The sequence below is a fragment of the Blennius ocellaris genome (assembly GCF_963422515.1).
Source record: "Blennius ocellaris genome assembly, chromosome: 16".
Lineage (NCBI taxonomy): Eukaryota > Metazoa > Chordata > Actinopteri > Blenniiformes > Blenniidae > Blennius > Blennius ocellaris.
This window is the reverse complement of record NC_137665.1, coordinates 21,958,088-21,968,563: the sequence shown is the minus strand read 5'-3', so window position 1 is coordinate 21,968,563 and position 10,476 is coordinate 21,958,088.

Here is a 10,476-nt window from a genome sequence, read left to right as displayed (position 1 = left end):
CCACCACGATGTCTGGTTGGTTCATTACTAATCATTACCATCCTGTCTGTCTGGATCTGGAAGTCTCACAGGACCTTGGCTCGGTCATTCTCCACCACCTTTGGGGGGGTCTCCCACTGTGACCTTGGGGTTTCCAGACCATACTCCGCACAGATGTTTCAGTACACTATGCCCGCCACTTGGTAATGACGTTCCATGTATGCTTTCCCAGCCAGCATCTTGCACCCTGCAGTTATGTGCTGGATTGTCTCAGGTGCCTCTTTGCACAGTCTACACCTTGGGTCTTGTCTGGTGTGGTAGATCTGGGCTTCTATGGCTCTGGTGCTCAGAGCCTGCTCCTGTGCAGCCAGGATGAGGGCCTCTGTGCTGTCCTGTAGGCCAGCCCTCTCTAGCCATTGGGAGGACTTCTTGAGATCAGCCACTTCAGTTAAGTTCCGGTGGTACATCCCATGTAGGGGCTTGTCCTCCCATGATGGTCCCTCTTCCAGCACCTCCTCATCTCGCCATTGTCTGAGACTTTCATTGAGTATGTCATCCGTTGGAGCCCTGTCCTTGATGTACGTATGGAGCTTGGATGTTTCATCCTGGATAGTGGCTCTCACGCTCACTAGTCCTCGGCCTCCTTCCTTACGGCTAGCATACGGTCTCAAGGTGCTGGATTTGGGATGGAACCCACCATGCATGGTGAGGAGCTTTCGTGTCTTAACATCTGTGGTCTGTATCTCTTCCTTTGGCCACCTTATTATACCCGCAGGGTACCTGATCACTGGCAGGGCGTAGCTGTTTATTGCCCTGGACTTGTTCTTGCCATTGAGCTGGCTTCTTAGGACTTGCCTCACTCGCTGGAGGTATTTGGCTGTTTGTTCTGAACTGCGGTGGATTGTGTTGTTTTATTATTACGGGCCATGTAACCTCATGTTTTTGTTGTTCTCTTGGTTTGCTATATTTCATGTCCGTTTGATGGACTTCAAAATTGCATAGTTGCTCTTCGTGGTGCTGAAGCTTGTAAGCCCCACTGTTGTGGGCATGTGTATGTTGTAAAATGGCGCTATGATGAGCTTTAATATGTGTGTTTAAAGGGCTGGGTCATGTGCCATGCCTCCGCTCTGATTTGTTCCACTAGTGAATTAGCCGTTAACAATGATGACAAGTCATCCCTGAAGATTTCATGAAATTTGGGTGAGTAGTTTTTGAGAAAAGTTGTTAATGAACACAAACCATAAATAAACAAAATAAACAAAATAAACAAAATAAATAAATAAATAAATAAATAAATAAATAAATAAATAAATAAATAAATAAATAAATAAATAAATAAACAAACAAACAAACAAACAAACACACACACACACACACACACACACACACACACACACACACACACACACACACACACACACACACACACACACACTCAGACACACACACACACACACACACACACACACACACTCAGACACACACACACACACACACACACACACACACACACACACACACACACACACACACACACACACACACACAGACAAAAACATAACCCCCTCTGCCAACTTCGTTGATCACCCAATTTTCTTTGTCGAAGGGAACAAAACCTAGATTATACCTCAAAATACTTACAATAAGAATTCATCTAACTTAGAAATCTAGAAAATGCATGAAGTGATAATATAAAAATCTAACCTGCACTTAGCAATATGACTAATACTAAATGAGGAAACCAAACTAATCTTCACTGAGGAGGAGAGCAGGAACTTTGAAACTGCAGAGGAAGAATGAAGCCATGAAGTGGTTGTGAATCAGGAAGAGTTTCACTGTGAGCGTCACACTCAGGCCTCCTGCTGCGACTGAGGTCTGGTTTCAACGTGGTTCTGGACCACTTTAATCTGCTTCTTGTGTAATAGTTGTTTGAATGTAGCTTTACAACTGGTTTTAAACTGGTCTTGCAGCATTAATACACAATATTTGCAGTTAAACAAGATGAATATTGATGGTTAATGATAATGATCTTGGATTTCATATGACATGGAGCTGCTGGGGAGTCGAGGACCAACAGGAGTTTATCTGTTTAAATAAATATTCTGACCCTGAGTGTTGGACCTCAATGAGACACTTTGATAATCCTGTTTATCACAGAGACACTGAAATCACCCTGAAATCACTTATTAGCAGGTAAATACTGGCTCGTCTCCATGACGACACCGTCTGACAGCTGATTGGTCAATTTCAATCACAGCTTCCCGTCAGATCGTGGCCTCTGATAGGACGCCTCTGATGTCTGTGGTGGTGTGGTTGTGTGGTTGTGTGGTGGTGTGGTTGTGTGGTTGTGTGGTTGTGTGGTTGTGTGGTGGTGTGGTTGTGTGGTTGTGTGGTTGTGTGGTTGTGTGGTGGTGTGGTTGTGTGGTGGTGTGGTTGTGTGGTGGTGTGGTGGTGTGGTTGTGTGGTGGTGTGGTGGTGTGGTTGTGTGGTTGTGTGGTGGTGTGGTTGTGTGGTTGTGTGGTGGTGTGGTGGTGTGGTTGTGTGGTTGTGTGGTGGTGTGGTGGTGTGGTTGTGTGGTTGTGTGGTGGTGTGGTTGTGTGGTGGTGTGGTGGTGTGGCGGTGTGGTGGTGTGGTGGTGTGGTTGTGTGGTTGTGTGGTGGTGTGGTTGTGTGGTTGTGTGGTGGTGTGGTTGTGTGGTTGTGTGGTTGTGTGGTTGTGTGGTGGTGTGGTTGTGTGGTTGTGTGGTGGTGTGGTGGTGTGGTGGTGTGGTTGTGTGGTTGTGTGGTGGTGTGGTTGTGTGGTGGTGTGGTGGTGTGGTGGTGTGGTTGTGTGGTTGTGTGGTGGTGTGGTGGTGTGGTTGTGTGGTTGTGTGGTGGTGTGGTGGTGTGGTTGTGTGGTGGTGTGGTTGTGTGGTGGTGTGGTTGTGTGGTTGTGTGGTGGTGTGGTGGTGTGGTGGTGTGGTTGTGTGGTGGTGTGGTGGTGTGGTGGTGTGGTTGTGTGGTGGTGTGGTTGTGTGGTGGTGTGGTGGTTGTGTGGTGGTGTGGTGGTGTGGTGGTGTGTTTGTGTGGTGGTGTGGTGGTGTGGTGGTGTGGTTGTGTGGTGGTGGTGTGGTGGTTGTGTGGTGGTGTGGTTGTGTGGTGATGTGGTGGTGTGGTGGTGTGGTTATGTGGTGGTGTGGTTATGTGGTGGTGTGGTGGTGTGGTGGTGTGGTTGTGTGGTTGTGTGTTTGTGTGGTGGTGTGGTGGTGTGGTTGTGTGGTGGTGTGGTTGTGTGTTTGTGTGGTGGTGTGGTGGTGTGGTGGTGTGGTGGTGTGGTGGTGTGGTGATGTGGTGATGTGGTTATGTGGTGGTGTGGTGGTGTGGTGGTGTGGTTGTGTGGTTGTGTGGTTGTGTGGTGGTGTGGTTGTGTGGTTGTGTGGTGGTGTGGTGGTGTGGTGGTGTGGTGGTGTGGTGGTGTGGTGGTGTGGTGGTGTGGTTGTGTGGTGGTGTGGTGGTGTGGTTGTGTGGTGATGTGGTGATGTGGTGGTGTGGTGGTGTGGTGGTGTGGTGATGTGGTGGTGTGGTGGTGTGGTGGTGTGGTGGTGTGGTGGTGTGGTGGTGTGGTGGTGTGGTTGTGTGGTGATGTGGTGGTGTGGTGGTGTGGTTATGTACCTCTGCAGGCCGTCCATCACGGTGTTGTTCTCCCAGTGACCATCAATCAGACTGACCTGGACTGTAGCGTCTGACTGTGCGCAGCAGCAGATGGTAGAGGTGTACCTCTACCATCTGCTGCTGCAGACCGGCTGTAGCCTCCTGCTGCAGTCCGGCTGGTGAGGAAATAAAGAGTTGTTCAGAAGGAAAATGTGTGACAATAAATGGCTCCTCCCCTCTGACTGTCTGATGTGTGTTCAGAACTCCTGGATGAGATGTGTCGGGACCGTTACTTGGGAAGGTTACTTGAAAACTGTAATCCATCTATCTATCTATCTATCTATCAATCAATCAGTCAACCAGTTGAATAACGAACCAATCAGACACACTGAACCAAGTTCTTCTCTCGACTGAAACTAGATTTCAAGTGGTTTTAAAAGGAGTGAGGTTTTATTTAAAAGTCATGATAATATCAATAGCTAATGTAGTTTAACACATTGGTGTTGATTTATTCTATAAATGAGTTTCATAGCAGTTTGTGATCTATTTTTATTTGTTGATAAAAACTCTCAAAACAGGTGGGACACAAAATGAGTGTGATCTGTTTTTGTGTCAAAGTGTTTGTCGGGGAGGAGGCGGGGCGTCTCCTCTGACATGAAGCTCTACAGACTCACATCAGATCAGATCACACCTCCAGGGATGTTCAGAGAATAGATGAGCCATGTCAGAGCGAGTCCAGACCAGACGGGGTAGCAGGGCCACACTTCATCTGATCAACGGCTTATTGGCAGCGGTGGAAGAAATCCAGCAGCAGGTGTGAAATTAAATGATGACTGTGCTGGTTTAAAATACAAGCGTGGGCCTGTCCTCGCTCTCTGAGGGACGCTTCTGAAACTCACAGCTGAAGGTGCTGGAGACAAAGTGAAGACCTCTTTCATCAAAATAATTTGACAGGTCTAGGTCAAAGGTTAACCCCGCCCCCTTTTACCACCCTTTGGCCTCTTACTTTCATAGCTCAAAAGTATGAAGAAATGCAAACCAAATACCAAACTGTCTAGTGGGCCGTACCAAACTGTCTAGTGGGCTTTACCAAACTGTCTAGTGGGCCGTACCAAACTGTCTAGTGGGCTTTACCAAACTGTCTAGTGGGCCGTACCAAACTGTCTAGTGGGTTGTACCAAACTGTCTAGTGGGCCGTACCAAACTGTCTAGTGGGTTGTACCAAACTGTCTAGTGGGTTGTACCAAACTGTCTAGTGGGCCGTACCAAACTGTCTAGTGGGTCGTACCAAACTGTCTAGTGGGTTGTACCAAACTGTCTAGTGGGTTGTACCAAACTGTCTAGTGGGCCGTACCAAACTGTCTAGTGGGCCGTACCGAACTGTCTAGTGGGCCGTACCAAACTGTCTAGTGGGCTTTACCAAACTGTCTAGTGGGCCGTACCAAACTGTCTAGTGGGTTGTACCAAACTGTCTAGTGGGCCGTACCAAACTGTCTAGTGGGCCGTACCGAACTGTCTAGTGGGCCGTACCAAACTGTCTAGTGGGCCGTACCAAACTGTCTAGTGGGCTTTACCGAACTGTCTAGTGGGCCGTACCAAACTGTCTAGTGGGCCGTACCAAACTGTCTAGTGGGCCGTACCAAACTGTCTTATGGGTTGTACCAAACTGTCTATTTATCAACCAGTTGAACAACCAACACACCAAGCAATTATCATGTTATCAATTACCCCCAATAAAGAAAACCAAAAGGGCCGTCCAAGCACACAAGAAACCAAATAATCAGTCAAGTGACTGATCAATCCAACGGCCAATCAAACAATCATTTGCGGTTAACACTAGTGTTTAAGTAGCATTAATATGTTTAGTACTGCTTTTGGTTTGTAGAAGGAAAATGACCAAAGTGTGTAGAAATAACGGCAGAACCCAGAGTCTGGTTCCTCTGATCCTCGCCAGTTTAAAAGCTTCTGCAGGCACTTTGTGCAGCAGTTGGTCAGACGGTGGTTGACTGATGCAGCTGCAGACGGACTGGTTCAGATTAGGATGAAGGTTCAGACGAGAGAAGAACGAGCTGCAGGTCAGCTCTGGACCGCAGGGAAATCAGAGGCACACTGTCAGACTGACAGATGGATTCATGCATTCAGCTCCTCTGCAGCTTAAAGGAGTCTGTAGCCGGTCATTGGTAGGACTTAACCTTTACAACCTTAAAGCTGCTCACAGTTTCTTCCTGGCCACCAGGGGGCAGAAGTAGAAGATGCTGGTGAAATGTCTGCAACATGTATCAGGATTTTTAGAGTAGAGCAGAGGCCTCAGCATGATGAAGACGAACTAATGTTACTTCAGACAACACCAGATTATAGAGCATCTTCCTCTAACATCAGATTATAGAGCATCATCCTCTAACATAAGATTATAGAGCATCTTCCTCCTCTAACATCCAGATTATAGAGCATCTTCCTCCTCTAACATCAGATTATAGAGCATCTTCCTCCTCTAACATCCAAACTACAGAGCATCGTCTTCCTCTAACATCAGATTATAGAGCATCTTCCTCCTCTAACATCAGATTATAGAGCATCTTCCTCCTCTAACATCCAGATTATAGAGCATCTTCATCCTCTAACATCAGATTATAGAGCATCTTCCTCCTCTAACATCCAGATTATAGACCATCTTCCTCCTCTAACATCAGATTATAGAGCATCTTCCTCCCCCAGCATCAGATTATAGAGCATCTTCCTCCTCTAACATCAGATTATAGAGCATCTTCCTCCTCTAACATCAGATTATAGACCACCTTCCTTCTCTAATATCAGATTATAGAGCATCGTCCTCCTCTAACATCAGATTATAGAGCATCTTCCTCCCCCAGCATCAGATTATAGAGCATCTTCCTCCTCTAACATCAGATTATAGAGCATCTTCCTCCTCTAACATCAGATTATAGACCACCTTCCTTCTCTAATATCAGATTATAGAGCATCGTCCTCCTCTAACACCAGATTATAGAACATCTTCCTCCTCTGACATCAGATTATAGAGCATCTTCCTCCTCTAATATCAGAGTATAGAGCATCTTCCTCCTCTAACATCAGATTATAGAGCATCTGCCTCCTCTAACATCAGATTATAGAGCATCTGCCTCCTCTAACATCAGATTATAGAGCATCTGCCTCCTCTAACATCCAGATTATAGAGCATCTTCCTCCTCTAACATCCAGATTATAGAGCATCTTCCCCCTCTAGCATCTAATTATAGAGCATCTTCCTCCTTCTAACATCAGATTATAGAGCATCTTCCTCCTCTAACATCAGATTATAGAGCATCTTCCTCCTCTAACATCAGATTATAGAGCATCTTCTTCCTCATCTAGATTATTGAGTATCTCCTACGTGATGCTCAACATGTCGTCATGATCTGTTGTCATGGTAACATCACACTCTGCCAGCTGTTGCATTTTGGCTGACAGAAGTGAGCGTGACCACAAAAAACTTTTTCGTGTTCACGTGAGACGATGAGATTTTGAGTGTCGCGTTTCCATGGTGACGTGAGGATTATCATGTTCCCATAACGATTGAGACATCGGCAGCATGAGGACATGGGACGTCTTCTGTTTGTGTGGCTGTGACCGGCATTGCCTCACGTATATTCTTATTTTGTGTTTATGTCGCAATTGCTTGATATTGTCGCCCCCTGGTGGTCTTCTGCACACTGCACTCTCAGCAGAGATCAACAGCTTCAGGTGGAACCAGATGACATTTAATTTGAAATCATTTCAGCAGGTTCACCAACTCGTTAACATCAACCACTTTTCTATTCTCTTACCAACTGCAGCCAGTGATCCACCACAGGGGATTAGCATAAACCCCCCCACCCCCCCCCATTCAGCTCATCATCTCATCTCCACCTGATCACTTCCAGATCATCTCACCTCCAGATCATCATCTCACCTCCAGATCATCATCTCATCTTCAGCTCATCATCTCACCTCCAGATCATCATCTCATCTTCAGCTCATCATCTCACCTCCAGATCATCATCTCACCTCCAGATCATCATCTCATCTCCAGCTCATCATCTCACCTCCAGATCATCATCTCACCTCCAGATCATCATCTCATCTTCAGCTCATCATCTCATCTCCAGCTCATCATCTCACCTCCAGATCATCATCTCACCTCCAGATCATCATCTCATCTTCAGCTCATCATCTCACCTCCAGATCATCATCTCATCTTCAGCTCATCATCTCACCTCCAGATCATCATCTCACCTCCAGATCATCATCTCACCTCCAGCTCATCATCTCATCTCCAGCTCATCATCTCATCTCCAGCTCATCATCTCATCTTCAGCTCATCATCTCACCTCCAGCTCATCATCTCATCTCCAGCTCATCATCTCATCTCCAGATCATCATCTCATTTTCAGCTCATCATCTCATCTCCAGCTCATCATCTCATCTCCAGATCATCATCTCATTTTCAGCTCATCATCTCATCTCCAGCTCATCATCTCACCTCCAGATCATCATCTCACCTCCAGATCATCATCACACCTCCAGCTCATCATCTCATCTTCAGCTCATCATCTCACCTCCAGATCATCATCTCACCTCCAGATCATCATCTCATCTTCAGCTCATCATCTCACCTCCAGATCATCATCTCATCTTCAGCTCATCATCTCACCTCCAGATCATCATCTCATCTCCAGCTCATCATCTCACCTCCAGATCATCATCTCATATTCAGCTCATCATCTCACCTCCAGATCATCATCTCATCTTCAGCTCATCATCTCACCTCCAGATCATCATCTCATCTTCAGCTCATCATCTCATCTCCAGATCATCATCTCATCTGCAGCCCATCATCTCATCTCCAGATCATCATCTCATCTTCAGCTCATCCTCTCAGCTTCTATCCTGGTGATCCAGCAGGATGAACCAACCACACAATACTATATGTTTTTACTTGTCGTAGAAACGTATCAATGCTTTCTCTGTGTCCCATAGTTGATCCTATGCTATGTGTTGTTTGTGGTAGTTTGGGTAATACGTCTGCTGGTTTTGTATCTTTCAGGATTGTTTTCTGAAGAGTTCAGCTGTTCACAGCTTCAATGGGAGTAAATTCTACAGTCGTGGCAGACATTTTTCAGGGCGCCGCTTTCTGCTGCTTTCATTGACTCTGCTGAGCCGTGGTGTCACTTTGAATCACAACGGAGTGTCCATACATCACACACACACACACACACACACACACACACACACACACACACACACACACACACACACACACACACACACACACACACACACACACACACACACACACACACACACACACACACGAACACACACACACACACACACACACACACACACACACACACACACACACACACACACTCTCTCTCTCTGGTGTATCGATCCAGAGGTGGGGGCTGTAAAGTGTGTATTGATGGATGAGTGGTGTGTGTGTGTGTGTGTGTGTGTGTGTGTGTGTGTGTGTGTGTGTGTGTGTGTGTGTGTGTGTGTGTGTGTGTGTGTGTTGGGGGGGGGCTTGGCCTTGGTGTCATAGCTGATTTTCAAGCCTGCAGACCAGAGCTCGGGGCTGCAGATCGATTCTGAGGTTCAGTCACTTCCTTCATATTCATGGAGGCGTCACGTCTGCAGCAGATTCTTTTTCTACTGCATACAAATAAATAATACAAAGGAATGCCTGACCCCCCCCCCCCCCCCCCCCCCCCCCCCCATCCTGAAGCAGGGAGGGACTGAAACATGCGGGACACCAGCCCTCCAGGACCCAGTTTGGGCACCCCTGCAATAGGCTCTGCTTCTTCCTACTGCTTTTATGTTGGGCCAATATTTATTTATTTGTTTGTTTGTTTATTTATTTGTTTTGTTGTTGTTCCCATGTGTCAGAAATAAAAAAAATTAAATGAGAATCAAATCAATTCTTCCCCAGAAACTGTCCTGTTCTATTTTCTCCGTCTATCCTCTGACCTTCAACCAGAACAGCAGGTTCCTCCTCTGAGTCTGGTTCTACAGGTTCCTCCTCCTCTGAGTCTGGTTCTACAGGTTCCTCCTCCTCTGAGTCTGGTTCTACAGGTTCTTCCTCCTCTGAGTCTGGTTCTGCAGGTTCCTCCTCCTCTGAGTCTGGTTCTACAGGTTCCTCCTCCTCTGAGTCTGGTTCTACAGGTTCTTCCTCCTCTGAGTCTGGTTCTGCAGGTTCCTCCTCCTCTGAGTCTGGTTCTACAGGTTCTTCCTCCTATGAGTCTTATTCTGCAGGTTCCTCCTCTGAGTCTGGTTCTGCAGGTTCCTCCTCCTCTGAGTCTGGTTCTACAGGTTCCTCCTCCTCTGAGTCTGGTTCTACAGGTTCTTCCTCCTCTGAGTCTGGTTCTGCAGGTTCCTCCTCCTCTGAGTCTGGTTCTACAGGTTCTGCAGGTTCCTCCTCCTCTGAGTCTGGTTCTACAGGTTCCTCCTCCTCCTCCTCTGGTTCTACAGGTTCTGCAGGTTCCTCCTCCTATGAGTCTGGTTCTACAGGTTCTTCCTCCTATGAGTCTGGTTCTATAGGTTCCTCCTCCTCTGAGTCTGGTTCTACAGGTTCCTCCTCCTCTGAGTCTTGTTCTATTGGTTCCTCCTCCTCTGAGTCTGGTTCTGCAGGTTCTTGTCCCTCTGGTTCTGCAGGTTCTTGCCCCTCTGGTTCTGCAGGACATCCCACTTGCTCATGATGAATTGCTGGTCTGTAAACTTATTTGACCAATAGAATGAATTGAATCGATTCCTTTTGATAAAACAAACATCTTCAGTGAATCTCAGCTGTTCCTCCACAGTTCTGCTGAATTTAAATGCCTTCAGGTTTAGT